The following is a 17,058-nucleotide window of genomic DNA, read 5'->3' on the forward strand; positions in this document are numbered from 1 at the left end:
GAATAAGCTTTCAAAGAACTAAGAATTTGAAATTTAAGCCAACAAACTCTTGAAGGCTCACAGTCATACTTAACTTGCAACACAGCTGGTTTCTGGATGAAGCAGAGAATTGTGGAGTGGGGGATCTTCCATGACTGACTTTTGTGTGTGTTTTAAAACAACAGTCAATTTAGGGCACTGCCTGGGAGTCATAACTGGTTGATGTTTTTAGGTTCCTGTATAATTCTGTGGGCCATTCCGCACGAGTTTAAAGTAGCAGAAGGCTTACAAATGGTAAACGCTACTAATTTGCCGTTCCGCATGACGTCGCACACAATCTGCAACAGTCTGCTACACTAGCACTAAAATTGCTTCATTGTAGCAATTTCCAGTGAATCCAGAAAAGTGGATTCACCCTCAGAAAATCGCTACACTCCTGCCAGCAACCTGCAACACTAGCGAAAAAGACCTGTGCATTCTCAATGTAGTAGCTGCAACAAAGTCCCTCCCCCTGGCTCTCTCCTCCAAACTTCCAGCGAAGCGATCATCATTTTTTTCCCCTCGGAGCGAGCGGGGTAAGCAACGAACCGGCGAGGTTTCATTCACCCAGCGAGGCTTCTCCAGCTACAGTCCCTCCACAGAAGCGCTTTAAAGCTCCCCTAAATCCCCAAGCACAACACAGCCCCCTGTTTGCAAGTTCCTTTTATTTTTGGCGGAAAATCACCCCCGTACGGGGGGGCAGATTTTTTTTTCACTCGGGGGAGCATGGTAACGATGAATTGCCAGCTCACACGCCAGCTAGATGGGTCTCTCCGTTGCAACGAATCAACGCATATTCGTTGCAAAGTGTGTGTGTGTGTGATTTTTTAAACCTGTGCTTAACGGGAAAGGGTCTTTTCCGGAGCATGATAACAACTGCCCATTGGCTGTTCGGTTGATTGACGGCCAGGGGCGGGAACAACACAGAAAAAATCGCTTCCTTTCTAGCGATTCCTGCGAGACCGGAAACCTGTGGGGAACGAATGAAACGCTACTGGATTCCACTACAGATGCAGGTATGCAGAACGCCGAGATTCCACTATTTAAAATAGTGTTTCCGCTTTGTGGAACCAATTAGCAACATTGGTCCTTGTGTGGAAAGGCCCTGTGTTTTCAGATACCCGAACACCCTTCACATGCAATGTAACAGACATGCAGGGATAACTTCTTTTGCTATGCTAGAATTGCATAGTGGCTAGGTCTGAACCAGGGATCTCTAATTCAAATGTTTTCTTTACCATGAAGTCACCTTCTGTGAATATCAGCATGCCTTTTTGTGACATAAGAATAACTAATCTATTTTACTGGGTCATGATATGTATTAGAATAGCAAAATATTCATGGGAGTGGGGGCTCTGAAAGGGCCAGGCAAATGCAAAGAATTACTTTTAATTTTAACGAATACCTTCCTGTTAATTAAAAAAAAACATTTCAGCCAGAAGCTATGCACACATGGAAGGAATCTTCTGTGTAGGCCACACTAGCAGAATGGGAAATGACACCTGCAAGAGGTTGCCGTATGTACAGTTATGCAGTCTCAAAAGAACTACATATGCAGAGCACTAATTTTAGCTGTCCATGACTGGGGAAAGAATGAGAAGAGCTGGATATAGTGTCCTAATTTTTTCTTGCCCTGCCAAATTGTTGGGGAGCAATAAAGTATCTAGCCAAGACTGTACATCCAGCTTGGCTGGATTCAGAGAATCTAGTTATTTGAACTCAATCAGCATAATTGGCCAGAAAATTATCTCAGTTAAGGTCCATTTGAATATATTGGAAATGTGCAAAATCACATGATATACTCTTGTACAACTCTGCTCATTGTAACAGATCTTGAGCAAGAGAACTTTGTCATGGGTCATGGCCTTACTTTTTAGAGATGTAATCAAAAAACAGAAGTATCAGATTAAGGTAACACATATCATTTTGACAGAAAAGCATATCCTAACCCCGCCCGCGGTGCCGCGGGCGCCGCGGGCGCCGCGGACTAAATAAAGCTGTAAGGGCTTGGGGGGAGGAGTTAGGGCGGGCTCTGTCTGGGATGAGGAAGGGTGCCCATTGGCCCCTTCCTCCGGACAGACCATCGGCGGGGCCAATCGGCAGTCGCGAAGCCTCTCTGATTCCCGCCCTGCCGCCAAGGGAGCAACTGCGAGCCGCGCACAGCATGGCTTGCAGTTGCTCCCTTGCCGGCGGCCTGATGCGTCGGGAGGTGCAAAGCGCCTCCAACGCATCAGGCCGCCGGCACGCGGGACATGGCGGCCTGCTGACTTGCCGGCCGCACGCTGCCTCGCTAGCGCCCGCTGTATTGGACGTACAGCGGGCTTGCTTACCAGTTAGTCCATAAATCAAGAATCAATCACCTGGACAGATACTTACCATGGATGCTTTAAGCTGATTCTGCTTTGAACAGGGGGTTGGACTAGATGGCCTGTATGGCCCCTTTCAACTCTATAATTTTATAATATATATTAAACTGACTACTTCATTTAATCACATAATTAATTTTATGATAACTAAATCAAGTCATAGAATCTGCTTGGTATTTTAAGGAAACTATTTTCACAGACCTGCCCTCCCCCTTCCTGTATTGTTTAAATTTCTAATGGCAAGAGAACATTTTCCTTGGACATGCAGGAACATTACTTGTGACACATAACCCTGTTTTGTTGTTCAAGGGGATCAATGTATACATGATTCCACTGTTATAAACAATGTAGGTTACAATGAGATATGGCTAGTAAAAGCAATTACAGTGCATTAACATACTGGACAAGGATGAAAGGTCCAAGGCCACTGACACTGAAAATGAAAAGCAGTATATATATACTAGTAATCAAGCCTGCTGTATCTAAATACAATGGGCGCTAGACCAGGGAGCCCCCAGCAGCCGCGCAGAGCACGGCTGCCGGGGGCTCCCTTTGTCGGGGGCCTGACGCTGCGAGAGGAGCTTCGCGCCTCTCGCCCCGTCAGGCCGTCGGGCAGGGAGCACCCGGCAGCCGAGCTCTGTGCGGCTGCCGGGGGTTCCCTTTGTGGGCGGCCTGAAGCGGCGAGAGGTGCTTTGCGCCTCTCCCCGCATCAGGCTGCCAGGGGCTCCCTTGCTGGCAGCCTGATGCGTCGGAGGCGCTTTGCGCCTCCCGATGGGTCAGGCCGCCCTCAAGGAAGCAACTGCGAGCCGCGCTCCACGCGGCTCGCACTTGCTTCCTTGTCAGCAGGCTGGGAATCGGCCAGGCCAATCGGCAGGCGCTTCGCCTCATCACGGACAAAGCCCTCCCCCCAAGGGCTTAACGAATTATTTAGCCGCGGGCGTGTTAAGGATTGAAATATACAGAGTTTATTTTCTTTACACAATGTAAGTTTTATTACTTTTGCATTTGATTTTTTTCCTTGCCTGGCTCCTCTCTCACCTCCCTTCAAGAAAATAAAGAAAGAGGCTTGGCTCCCCCCGCCTTCTGAACTACCTTAACCACGTGCAGAAGACTTTCCTGTTTCAATGGGGAAGGGGGGGAGAGAGGAAGACCCGAGTTCAAAGCGATCTGAATTAAACAGGATTGACAATGGAATAAAGAAAGTAAGTGCAGACTCTGCCTAGGTGAGACATGGGAAGTCACTGGACTAACAGCTCATCAACAGACTAACATGATTGGTTCTATTGGAGAAAATGGATGCTTTGGAGGTAGACTTGGTGGCATTGTACTCCACTGAGGTCCCTGTCCTTCCCAGGCTCTATCCTCAAATCTCCAGGAGTTTCTCAATCTGCATCTGGCAGCCCTACCCCTTTATCCTCTACCAGTGGCCATAGGCGACCTGGCCGTATCTCAGCAAGATGCAAGTAGATAATAAACATTAGATTCAATATAAACAATGACACAACAAGAAGAATCTGATTCTACTCATATGACAAAAGCTTGTTCACATGTAAAGCAGATAAATTAAGTAGCATCTATACCAGGACAGCACCAATGGCAAATCAAGTGATAGATGGAATCACTGTCTTCACTCTAAAAGTGTAGCCCCCCCCCCCCAGTATAAGCCCAGTAACTTCAATGAACTTTTGAGTGGAGTAACTGCACAGAATCGCACTGTCAATGTACCGTATTTGCCGGCGTATAAGACGACTGGGCATATAAGACGACCCCCCAACATTTCCACTCAAAATATAGAGTTTGTTACATTACAGTACAGTACTATGGGCCACTATGGGCAGCTATGTCTATCCCAACTGAAGTGCACCCGGCGTATAGGATGACTCCCCCACTTGGAGGCATGTTTTTCAGGGGGAAAAAGTAGTCTTATATGCCAGCAAATACTGTATGTCTGTGTGTGAAGTATTAGAAAGTCATAGTTGATGTATGGGGATCCTAGTAAGGGGCTTTCAAAGAGAGTGAGAAGCAAATACGGTTTGCCATTCCCTTTTTCTGCAAAGTCTTCCTTGCTGCTCCCCTGTCCAAGTACTTGACCCTGTTTAGCTACTGGGACCTGATAAGATTGAGCTACACTATGTCATTTCACATCCTCCGCACTGTCAATACACTACATAATTTTTCTACAGTTAGCACCACCATACACTGAAATACTGATTTGCAACATGAGTGAACAATGGCATTAGGTTGTCCATTAATCTTTGATTAGAATAAGGAGGAAGGACTCTGTTGTCATGAGGAAGGTTAAATGTAAGGACACAGGTAATTAATAGTAAAACTATTTTTACTACTTATTTGTATCTATAGGTGAACAATTTGTTTGAGTCACATTCACAGCCAGTTATCTTGATTTCAATAGATAAAGGCAGAAAGCGTTTCTAACCAACACAATTTGAATTTTTAGTTTCAAATACAAAACTTAAACTGTGCAAATTGATTTGATTTTAAGGTTTGGTCATCTTAACGTGACCAGCTTCAAAGGGAGTTTCACATATATTTCCTTAGGCGTTTGCCAGATAAGACAAAGTTAAACAATAAAAATACTGAATAATGAAAAGTTAATCGTGTGAGTACAGCATTACACATTATCTAATCTAAAAAACAGAAAAAACGTTTTAAAGTGCTGACAATTCCGATTAATTAGTGACTTCAAGGCCTTATGCAGTCAGGACATATACATTGATCCTTTTCCAATAAATTTATCAGATTATATGTCAATGAAAAGTTAGGTTCCCACCTGTGCTTCACACCACAATGTCTAGTATTAGAATTCATCACAAAAGCTTGTCCTTATTTCCCATTCCTTAACAATTTCTAATCTTAACAGGAGGCTTTCAACTCAATGATTACTGTAAATATCCAGTGAGGCCCATTTTCATCGTTTGTAACAGTCTTGATTGACAAGCCTCAAATGCAACCTTATATTTACAGTGTCCAATCTTTCAATAGTAATATTTTTAAAAAGAACATCAGTCTAGCATTTTCATTATTATATTGACAATGTTTCAAAAGAAAATCTTGTCATGTTTTTAAAGTATTAGTATTCCCTCATCGTGGTCCCTACAGGTGGCTTGAAGGTGTGGCAGGTTACAGTGGATTAGCGATAGGGTTGTGAGTGTCCTGCATAGTGCAGGGGGTTGGACTAGATGACCCATGAGGTACCTTCCAACTCTATTATTCTATGATTCTATGACTGCCACAGATGGAGAGAAATGGAGTGGGTGGGAAAAGAGGAGGGGGGGGAAGAGATGGGGAAGAAGGACCCTGCCTGGTGGAAAGATACCAATAATTCTGGGCCAAGGGAGATATAGCAGTGGGGGGAGATTAAATAATGCAGGGGCAGCGATGTACATAGATCCAATAGGGCCTTGGTCATGGGGTTCTCACTGCCATCGGGCTGGTTGATACGCGCGTAGCCCTTCAAATCTCCAACCCATCCCCAAAATCGGAGGAGAGGGGGCTAGGGTGGAACCATACTTTGCAATGCCAGGTCAATCAATAACAGGTCCTTAACTATGTGAAATAATTTTGCAAGGCATGAGGTTGACCTGGCATGTATGACTGAAATTTGGGTGTGAGAGGGCAAGACTATTGCCCTTACCCTGAAAAATCTGGCTTCAGATTTTTTGGTCTTGCATCAGTCTCAGCTCCTTGGTAGGGGAGAGGAGGTAGTGGTCTTGGTCTGGGAGACCTATCCCTTCAGGGCTCTCTCAGCGCCATCGATCCCGGAGGTAGAATGTGTCATCTTAGGATGACACCACCCAGTACACCACCCAGTTGAGAACATGGCCATCTGGGTGGTGTACTGCTTACCCACTATGTCCCCAGATGCCCTGCCAGGCCTGCTGGAGACGGTGGCCACCTAGGCATTGCAGTTTCCTAGACTTTTGATTCTGGGGGCTTCAATGTCTATGCGGACTCACTGTCCCCAGGACTTGGCCCAGATCTTGTGTCAGTCAACCCAACACTAGGGTTCTTGCAATTTTACATCTTGTGGTGCAGGGTGGTAAGGCAGCCGACATACTGTCTGAAGCTCTGGCCATGAGGCTGGGAGTTCGATCCCAGCAGCTGGCTCAAGGCTGACTCAGCCTTCCATCCTTCTGAGATCGGTAAAATGAGTACCAAGATTGCTGGGGGGGTAAAACAGTAATGACTGGGGAAGGGAATGGCAAACCACCCTGTACTGAGTCTGCCAAGAAAATGCTAGAGGGCATCAAGCCAAGGGTCAGACATGACTCGGTGCTTGCATAGGGGATACATTTATTTATTTATTTATTTATTTATTTATTTATTTATTTATTTATATACCAACCTCCCCAAAGGCTCATGCCTTTACTTTTACCATCACTAAATATAATTAAGCTCAAATTCACAGCTCACTCCCTACCTGATTGGACCTCCCTGGGGTTGTGCCACCAAGAGAGAGAGCACTTTGTTAATTAGAGCCAATCGGTTCTAACTGTACTCCGCCAATGAGGCCCCATCAGTTCAAATTGCACTCTACAAATGAGGGCCAATCAGCTCAAGTTGCATGCTGACAACTCACTCCCTGATTGCCTCCCAGGAAATATTCCACCAATAGGAGATGGCCCTCAGTCGGGAATGGCACACCCTGGTATTTTAGTCCCAATCAGGAGGGAACCATCAGCCAGGAAGTTCTAATAAAGGGGTCAGCTCTCCACCTCCAACTTCCTGCTGGTTTCAGAGGTTTGCTGGGTGGGAGAAAAGGCAGCTTCAGAGCATGCACACCACTACCAGTAAGTTTCCCTGGCCTCTTTCATTTCAGAGGATATGGGTAGGAAATAACTGCCTTCTGGAGGGGAGGGTTGTGGGAGGCCCGGAAATGGCCCTGTGCTGGCCCTCTGGGACCCAAGGAGGCCAGGACAAGCCTCTACTCTGGGAATGTTTACTCATGATGACCTCCCATTCCAGGAGATTTCCAGGCCGCACCTGGGTCAGAAATGAGTCAGAAATGTTCCTTGAAGTTTGGAGGTGGGGCCTCAAGTATTCAGGGTGGGCAGGAGCTTTTGCCATGTAGTTAGCCCCCAGGAAGGCCACAGTGCAGGTATGCATCCTAGGGCCTGTTGTTTCCCTTGGTTCAATGGGCTTTGTTCTAGTTTAAGATAAAGTTTAAGAACACTCTCAAAACGCCTGTAACTAAGAACGTCTAATTGTAAAATATATGAATTGTATGTAAAAAAATGAATTCCTCATTCCAGCCACTCTTTCCCTCTTTGTAAAATAAAGTATTTTGTTTCCTGGCTGATAACAACACTCTCAGTGCCATTCTGAAGATGATTTTTAAGAAAAGAGGGCTTTTAACATCTTCCAAAAATATTCCAGGGCTGAACCAAAGCCAAAAGATCTGTCAGTGAAAGGGTGGGACAGATAAATTCATTCTGTAATAAAGAAACTATGCTACAAAGGCAGCTCAGTCTTTGAGGGAACAACATTTGATTCTGGAAGAGAAATTTACCTCAGATTAAGGAAGATTGTGAGGGTCCATACAACTTTCAGTATAAATGAGTGCATCTATTAAGTGATTTCTGAAACTGAACAGATATCTAGCATAAAATGAAATAAAATAAAGGTAGACCATAAGAGCCTAATCCTGGACATTACTTGGGGTCTCAGTTTACTAGAAATTTTACATACTGATGTGGAAACACATATTCTGGTGCGTTAGGGGCTGGAGTGGAATGGAAATGAATATGGATATGATGTCCATCTGTCCCGCCTCATCCTACAGAAAGCACTGACCCTGTCTGGTGGCATAAGAAGCAGGGAGGTGGTATAGATAGGGCCAAGTGCCAACAAATAGGAATGGCAGCAGCCCTGAAGAAGAGGACTCGGTGCTGAAAAAGAGGAGTTGCAGCAGCAGATTGCATGGCCATGGCCTGGGGCTGGGCACCAAAGGCAGGCTGCAGCAGAGCGAGCATGACTTATTGCAGCCATGGGCTGGGGCCTAGTGCTAAAGATGGGTGGTGGCATAGTGTGGAAGATGGATGGTGGCAGCAGAACAAGGGGGCTCAGTGTGAGGCCTTGACAGCTGCTGCTGCCCCAAATCCACCTCTCCCCGTGCTGGCCTCTGCCCAAGGCCAAGTGCCCCACTCTCCTTCTCCGGCCTTCAGGCTGAGATGAAGGGGGTTGCTGTGGGAATGGGGGTGGCCCCTGGTGAGAATCACATTCTTGTAGATTATGTCATAGATTAATCTATGACAATCCGATTATCTCAATTCCCTGGTAACCTGGTTTCAATGTGAGGCTAGCAGAATAGGAGAATTTACCTGTGTGGCTTTGCATGGGCTCAGCATCTTTTAAGAACTGGTCCACTGCATGTGGATAGCAGCTACATGTGCAGCATTAGCACATCAATACAATGCCCTTTCTGACATCAAATCTTTGAATGTAGATCTTTGCTAAGGTAGTGTTGCCAGCTATGGGTTGGGAAATTCTTGAATGTTCGGGCTGGAGCATGGGGATGGCAGGATTTGGACAGGGGGCTTCACAAGGTAAATGCTGTACCATTCACCCTCCAAAGTACCCATTTTCTCCATGAGAAACTGATCTATGTAGTCTGGAGATTAGCTGTAATTCAAAGCCCTACAGGTCCCACCTGAAGATTGGCAAACCTGACCAAGGTTTCCGTTTAAGTGAGGCATTGAGTCTATGCAATGTTGCATGGGGAAGATCTTGCTCCAGCATCACTTTTAAATCAAATATGTGATTTATGAACTTAAGCAGGAGGAGGTTTATTCCTCCAACCAAGTAGATAGTAACAATACAACTGAATAAATTATAACAAGGCTTATTGAACTACAGTGTGATTTCTTCTCTGACAATGCAGCTGTTATTAAACACTTATTCCATGACTACAATAACAAAGAAAAGGGTGACCACCAAGAGTATTGGCTTCTTGGCGATGAAGATGAAACAACCATTAAGCATAAGACACATTCAGAATACTGTGGACCATAAAGGATACTTTTCAAGGGCAAGATATGACATCTAATCTAGGCCTTATATTTGACATCTCTGCTATAACCTCCACACTCCAGAGTCTATGAAGGAAATACACCAACCTGTTCTATGAGAACATTCTATTTAAAAATACAAATTCACCATCAGCCACAGCAACATGTAACACTGTTGTCTTCCCCTCCCCCCCAAATCTAGTACCAGACACGAAACTGAGCAACTGATACAACTGTATAAAGAAATGCTGCTATTGCCAAATGGTGCCATTTTGGATCTCTTTCCCATGAGGATGCCTGAGCAAAGATGTTTTGCCTTGAGATGTTGGGCAACCTTGTAGTTTCACACTTTCCTGCTGCCAGCCCAAGATCATCTATGCAAGCTTCTATCAACAATTGCAGCTATAGCACCTCCACTTTGCTTCACTGTTTGCTCTCCTTTGCTCCATCAGTTAACACAAGGTCACAAGAAATAGCTGCTGGATGCTTGTTACAAACTCAGAATTCCACACAGCAAACCTGGTAGTAACATTTGCAGTATCAAGAAGAATCCCAATGGATAAATGATAAATATTAGGGGTTCTGGCCTGTTTCACAGCTATTTTCCATCAGTGTGCTCAATCAATAGAGAGCTGCAACATCTGTGAAGTATGATTCAAATACAATTTTCTTATGGGAAAATGTATAATCCATGAACTGGAAGTGAAAACAGCAGAAATGGATTGTAGGGAAATCAGTGTACATCTCATGGACAATTACTGTGTCACTAGTTAATCTTGTGTTTATTGTATCTTTGGTTCTGAGGAAATTCTAAATTTAAGAAATTATCATAATCAGAGTGAATGCCATTTTCCTTGGGCTCAGCACCCTGACAGTGTCGGGATAGTCAGTTAGTCTGAGATGAAAATATAGATAAAGAAAAGCTCTTATGATTATGTCTCTCCCCCTCCATTAGTCCCGGATTAATGAAACAGATCTGAACTGAGATGAATTAAGGCATCTTGTTTAAGTTATCTTTATCCATAGGTTAAAAAGCCTTACGATTTCCTATGAGAACCAAGTGGACATTTGTTTTCCATGACCAATGTTAGCTCATGGTAATTAGGAATTATGGCCTAAGCAGGAGATCAAAACTATGAAATGTACAGTGGTATATTGCATCTTCCTATTATCACTTATCTAATTCAACACAGTATATACACATGTCAGCAGTATCTAAATCCAGGCATATGGGTTTTCCCTAGATTTCTATTTCTATTCCATAATTTCTGTCCATGCTAATACAACAACCCATGATAATTCTGCAGTGACACAAGCACATACAATACATGTAGGTGTGACCATTTAGAACTATGACCAAAGCCAGAATTCCTGAATGAAACCGGTTATGCTTATCATTATGACCTACTTTCTAAAATGAAATGTACATTCAGCTACAATGTGACCTACTCAATAAACCTCTAGAATATCATTTACAATCTGAAAACATCCAGAGAGTGGAAAATAGGAATGCCTATTATAAAGGTAAATAAGGTGCATATTATTCTGTACCCTTGTACTTACATTTATAGCCATGACAGCAAGGTTGTGAATTAGGATTTGGTGCCATATAACATACCAAACAAATGATATGGATCTGTCCTAAATGGTTGTGAGGAAGCTAAGGGACCATAAATCACTCATGCCATCCAAGTGAAATGCACTGCAAGTCATTCAGTCAATTGCAGTGAAAACAGCACATGGACTGAACACAGAGACCTACACAGAGGACCAGGTGTCTGTAGAATATGCATGTATGCATGTGTGTGCACACACTCACACTTATGTACGCACTGCACCCAACTCAAATCCTTAAAGCAATGCATTAAAACATGATGTAGGATGAGACCGATGCACCTCCCTGATATGCATCTCCACCAATCAATCAATGACGAGGTCCATCAGTGCCTACATTTCTAGATGGTTTTGCTGCATCTGATTATGCTACTTCACTAAGGCCCAGCCCCATTTTGGGGCAGTCAGCATTTAGGATTAAAAAAAAAAAAAAACAATCCTTGCCATTTCTAGTTGACAGTTATTTTCAGGGTGTCCCATTTTGTGAAAGGAAGGCAAGCATTCTGTACCCTGTATCTCAGCCAAGAGGATGGTGAAGACGAATCTCAGCGCTGCATTTTCCTAAATCAACTCCTCATCAGCAGCCTTCATCCCTCTCCATTTTCCTTTCCCCCTCACACTCACATGATGCTCCCTCCCTTCCACCCTTCCAAGCAGCCCTGATGAAAGTCATTGTTATGACACAGTTCTGATGCCAATACCCAGCGCCACACAGCAAAAATTCACCCTGGCCGGATTAAAAAAGACCATTCCCAACAAGCAACAATAGAGAAATGCCAGCGCTGCTTCATTGCTCATGCTCACCGTGTTGAAACCAAGGGAAGATGCTGCAAGGCGAGGGATGGGCCAACTGAATCCATTTTCCCTTCTACCAAGGTTGCTTCAGAGCACAACATCAGCAGCTGTTCTCCCCCCCCCTTCCTTTGCTTGGTGATGCTGAAGATGGAAACCACCCACCAGCAATAGCCTGAGCCTCAGCCACCTCCCTCTTGGAGGAGGAGGTTGATGAGCTCACTGAGGAGAGAGCCTGGAAATTGCAGCATGCGCCGCCTCCTCCCCCTCCCCTGCTGCGGTGCTTAGCTCTCCCTGGGCACCATGGCAACGGCCATAAAAGATGGAGAGGAAACAAGGAGATGGGGAAGAGGGGGGGGGGGAGAGAGAGAGAGAGATGCAGGCTTTTCTCAGCGAGGGAAAACGGCTTTTGACAGGCATGCAAATCACAACAGAGGCTGCTGTTATTGATTGGGGGGGGGGGGAGAAGGGGGTGGTTTTCTCACCCAAGCAATCCAGGACAAGGCTTCATACACAGTCCGTCTTCATATGGGGAACCTTTTATTTTTCCTTACCAAATCTGAGCCCTTCAATCAGTTAAGTCTTTTATGCAATGAGAAATGGGGGTTAGCTTGAACTGTAGAAAAGTCAAACGGAAGGGCATTGTCATTATGGAGCTTTCAGGACTTGTTACCAGTAGCAATGCAATGCATCTTTCCTTGCTGCCTTAAGAAAGAGAATATGCAAATATGGGTGCTAGAAAAATAGCATGAATCCCTTTGCCTGTTAGCAAATATAAACCTTATCCCACTCCTGATAATTTCTGATATTCCAGCAGCAGTACCCTCCCTCCACACAATTACTATGGAATAAATGCATATCTTTCTATGGCCCAGCATGGCCTCTTTGACAATGAATATCAATCCAACAAATATTGTGACAATTTGGCTGTTTTTGGATAAATTGGCTGTATCATACAGTGCGTTCTGCTTTCAGTGACACAGTAGTTTAAAGATGCTATACTTTAAAGGGCTTTACTGAGCATTTAAATAATTACACCTGGATGTTAGAGCATCACTTCACAAACACAGTGCCATTTTTAACTTACATTCTTCTGTGCAGAAGTAATGGATTCAGAATTATTTCAGATGTTTGATATTTTAAGAGTTCTAGTGATTCATACATCTCTGATAAAATCTATTAAAATGTATGATAGCCAGGCTGAAAACCCAGATTAAACACATGTATATGTAATATGTATCTACGTATACACAGGTACAATCACACTTGTATAGATTCATGTGGCATTATCCCCCCTGCTGCCCCTCTGGCTGAGCCACCAGCAGTTGCGGCTGATTCATTGCCCAGGCCCAGCAATCTCCAAGCACCACCTGGAGACATGACCACAGAAGATCAGGTTGGGGATCATGACCAGCCCAATGAACCTGAAGATGATCAACCTGGTCACAGCCAGACTGGCACCCAGCCTGATGTTCCTCCGTATGCCAGCCCTGAAGTCTCACCAGAAGAATGGCACTGCTGGTCCCAGGTGAAGACCCCAGTGAGTCCCACATGGCAGTGTCAGAGGAGGCGATCTCCTCTGACAGTTGTCAGGAGATCAGCACACCTGACAGCTTGCTGACTGGGTAGATAAGGCTCAGCTGTACCTCCTTCTTCTGATGAGGACTAGGATCAGCTGTAAGCTGCTCCACCGGGTTTGGCTGTATTTAAGAAAGGTCTTGAGGTGAGGTCCTTCATGGGTGCAACAAGTGAGTTCCCTGCCTGTCTTCCCAGACAACTCCATGTTCCAGTTAGCTGTCCTAAATGGTGAAGCTCTGCCTGACTGACTCTCAGTTCATGACTTCAGCCTGACTCCTTACTACACTCCTGGTTCTAGAACCTTGGCTTTTGGTTCCTGACTGCGCTCCCAGCTTCAGACCTATGGTTTGGCTCCTGACTAGGTCCATGACTTCTAACCAGGCTTTGACTCGACTGATGCTCTGGCTCCTGACCCGAACTTGGCTTGACCTTGTTCCCCACCTACTGTGTGAACTGCGTCTGTAGTTCCTGACCTCCTGGACTGGTCTGTGATTTCTGGCTTGCACACCCCTTCCTTGGCACAATAACCTGGCTGAGTAGGTGCAACCTGGTAGGGCAGCACAGGTAGATAACTGTGTTCATCAGAAGCAGCAGAAGAAAATTTGGGTCCAGTGGCACCATTAAGACCAACAAAATTTTATTCAAGGTATAAGTTTTGTGTGCACGCATACTTCCTTAGATACAATGGACTTCTGTAACTTGCTCTACTCTGGCCTGGCCTGCCCTTATCCTTGGTCCAGAATGCGGCTGCCAGGGTCCTCACAGCAATACCTCGGGGGTCCCACATCTGGCCTATCCTCCAGCAGCTGTGCTGGCTCCTGGTTGAATTCCGGTTCAGGCTTAAGGTGTTAGTTATCACCTTTAAGGCCATACATGGTCTGGGCCCAGTATACCTGAGGGACTGCCTCTCCACCTACACTCCTCAGAGAGCCTTGCGCTCTACTACATCCAACCTCCTGGTGGTCCCTGGCCCCAAGGAAGCCCGCTTGACCTCAACCAGGGCCAGAGCTTTCTCTATTCTGGCCCCCACCTGGTGGAATGAGCTCCCAGAGGAGATCAGAACCCTGACAGAACATAAACAGTTCCATAGGGCCTGCAAAAGGGAGCTCCTCTGCCAGGCATTTGGTTGAGGTTGACCCAAACCACCGCTTCCAGTTGGCCCCCAAACTCCCCCTCCGCCTCGACCAACAATAATCAATTTAATCCACTGGGTCCCAGTAAGTGTTAAGCTGAGGGTCTCGCAATTTCTATTTATAATGTTATTGTTTATGATCTTGTTAAGTTATTATTGTTATATTGTTATTACCATTACCTGTTACCATATGTTAATTGTATCTCCTCTGTTTTCTGTAATCCGCCCTGAGCCCTTGGGGAGGGCGGTATATAAATATAATAATAATAAAATAAATAAATAAAGTAGTCTTGACATATAGGTAGAGCAGCCTTTCTCAAATCTTTTACCATTGAGAAATCCCTGAAACATTCTTCAAGTTTTGAGAAACCTTGGAAGTGATGGCAGCAAGTCACACCTTCCTGCCACACCCCTGGGAGTCACATGTCACTATATCATCCCGACACTCCCACCAGATATGAAATCACCGGGTCACACCCACAGCACATAAAATTGCATGTATTTGGCAAACTAAGCAGCATGAGTGGCAACCCACCAAGTGCAGACAACTTATTCCAACCCTGTAGGGTTTTCCAAGTTTGCCACTGCAACCTGGGACTTCCGTGGTGGCCTCCATCCAAGTGCTAACCAGGGCTGACCCTATTTAGTTTCTGAAATCTGATGAGATTAGACCAGCGTGGGCTATTCAGGCCAGTACTTGTCAAGCACAGGGGCTATCAAAAGGAGACAATACTGGGATCTGCATCTATTTATCTTTCACAGATTAAATGGCAGAATCCAATGTTGCCATTGTTTGAGAGGGTGTTTATATGCACCTCTTGTCTGTGACAGAGGTTACTGCTGGGCATTTTACCAAACATCTGCCCCAGCTGTAGGGTACAACCAACCTGAGGTAGTTTGGCCACTGTACTAGGATGACAGAGTAAATTCCACTTCATTTCATTGTTGCCTTTGTACAGACTATTTCCTTTAGGAAGTATTCATTTGAAAATTAACCTTAGTTAAGTAGTATCTAAGAGGGCACCGGTGGTACTAAGCAAACAATTTGCTGTGCTTTGAAAAAGTGTAATGTTCTAGTGGCTCAGTAACAGCTTTAAAGGCCCTTTTTTGACACTGTAAAATGGCCACAATGACATTCAAAAGCAGTTACCTTTGTTACGGATTGCAGACTTAAAACACTCTAAAATACAAAAGCAGTCATAGAATCAAAGAATCATAGAATCATAGAGTTGGAAGGGATATCATGGGTCATCTAGTCCAACCCCCTGCACTATGAAGGACACTCACACCCCAATCGCTCATCTACTATAATCTGCCACCCCATTGCCTTCACAGAATCAGCTTCTCTATCAGATGGCTATCTAGCCTCTGTTTAAGAATTTCCAATGACAGAGAATCCACCACCTCCCGAGGAAGCCTGTTCCACTGAGAACCCGCTCTAACTGTCAGGAACTTCTTCCAGATGTTTAGATGGAAATTCTTTTGAATTAATTTCATCCCATTTGTTCTGGTCTGTCCCTCTGGGGCAAGAGAGAACAATTCTGCTCCATCCTCTTTATGGCACCCTTTTAAATACTTGAAGATGGTTATCAGATCCCCTCTCAGTCATCTCCTCTCTAGGCTAAACACACCAAGCTTCCCCAACCTTTCTTCATATGTCTTGGTCTCCAAACCCCTCACCATCTTTGTTGCCCTTCTCTGGACACGTTCCAGTTTGTTAACATCCCTCTTCAACTGGGGTGCCCCACTGAACACAGTTTAGTATCGTCTGCAAATTTAATAAGTATCCCCTCTAATCCCTCATCCAAATCCTTTATAAATATGTTGAACAACAGGCCCCAGGACAGATCCTTGGGGCACTCCACATGTCACTCTTTTTCCAAGAAGATGCTGAACCATGAATAAGTACCCTCTGGGTACGATTTGTCAACCAGTTATTGATCCACTTGACAGAATTAAGATCCATACCACATTTTACCAACTTGTGAACAAGAACATCACGTGGAACCTTATCAAAAGCTTTACTGAAATCCAGATAAACTATGTCCAAGGCATTCCTCTGATCCAGCAAGGTAGTCACTTTCTCGAAAAAAGAGATAAGGTTGGTCTGACATGACTTGTTCTTGTGAAACCCATGCCGAGTCTTAGAAATCACAGCTCTTATTTCCAGCTATTCAAGGACTGAGTGTCTGATTATTTGTTCCAAAATTTTGTCAGCTACAGATGTCAAGCTGATGGGTCGATAATTACCTGGATCCTCCTTTTTCCCTTTCTTGAAGATGAGGTTGGTTCTCCAACAGATATCTGGATAATTGAAATTATCCATGACCACTGTTTCCCCCTGTTTTGAAAATTGTGTAATTTGGTCTAGCAGTATCTCATTCAAGTCCTCTGACTGGCTTGGTGGTCTATAGCAGACCCCCCTGAATGAGGTTAGTATATGTACTGAGATAAGAAACCAATATCCTTATTAATTCCCAAGGATTCCATTGTTCTAATTTTTATAATTTCCTTTGCAATAAAACAGTTA

General features: G+C 44.7%; 1 protein-coding gene across 1 annotated transcript in view; it reads right to left on the reverse strand.

Moving 5' to 3' along the window:
- JAKMIP2 (janus kinase and microtubule interacting protein 2) overlaps positions 1 to 12,023 on the reverse strand; it is a 160,536-nt gene extending 148,513 nt beyond the window's left edge. The window contains exon 1 of the mRNA XM_077327005.1: positions 11,831 to 12,023. The gene's annotated coding sequence lies outside the window, so the exon portion shown is untranslated. The remainder of the gene's footprint in view (positions 1 to 11,830) is intronic.
- Between the last annotated feature and the right edge of the window lie 5,035 nt (positions 12,024 to 17,058).

Source organism: Paroedura picta, chromosome 3 (genome assembly GCF_049243985.1).
Source record: "Paroedura picta isolate Pp20150507F chromosome 3, Ppicta_v3.0, whole genome shotgun sequence".
Classification (NCBI taxonomy): domain Eukaryota; kingdom Metazoa; phylum Chordata; class Lepidosauria; order Squamata; family Gekkonidae; genus Paroedura; species Paroedura picta.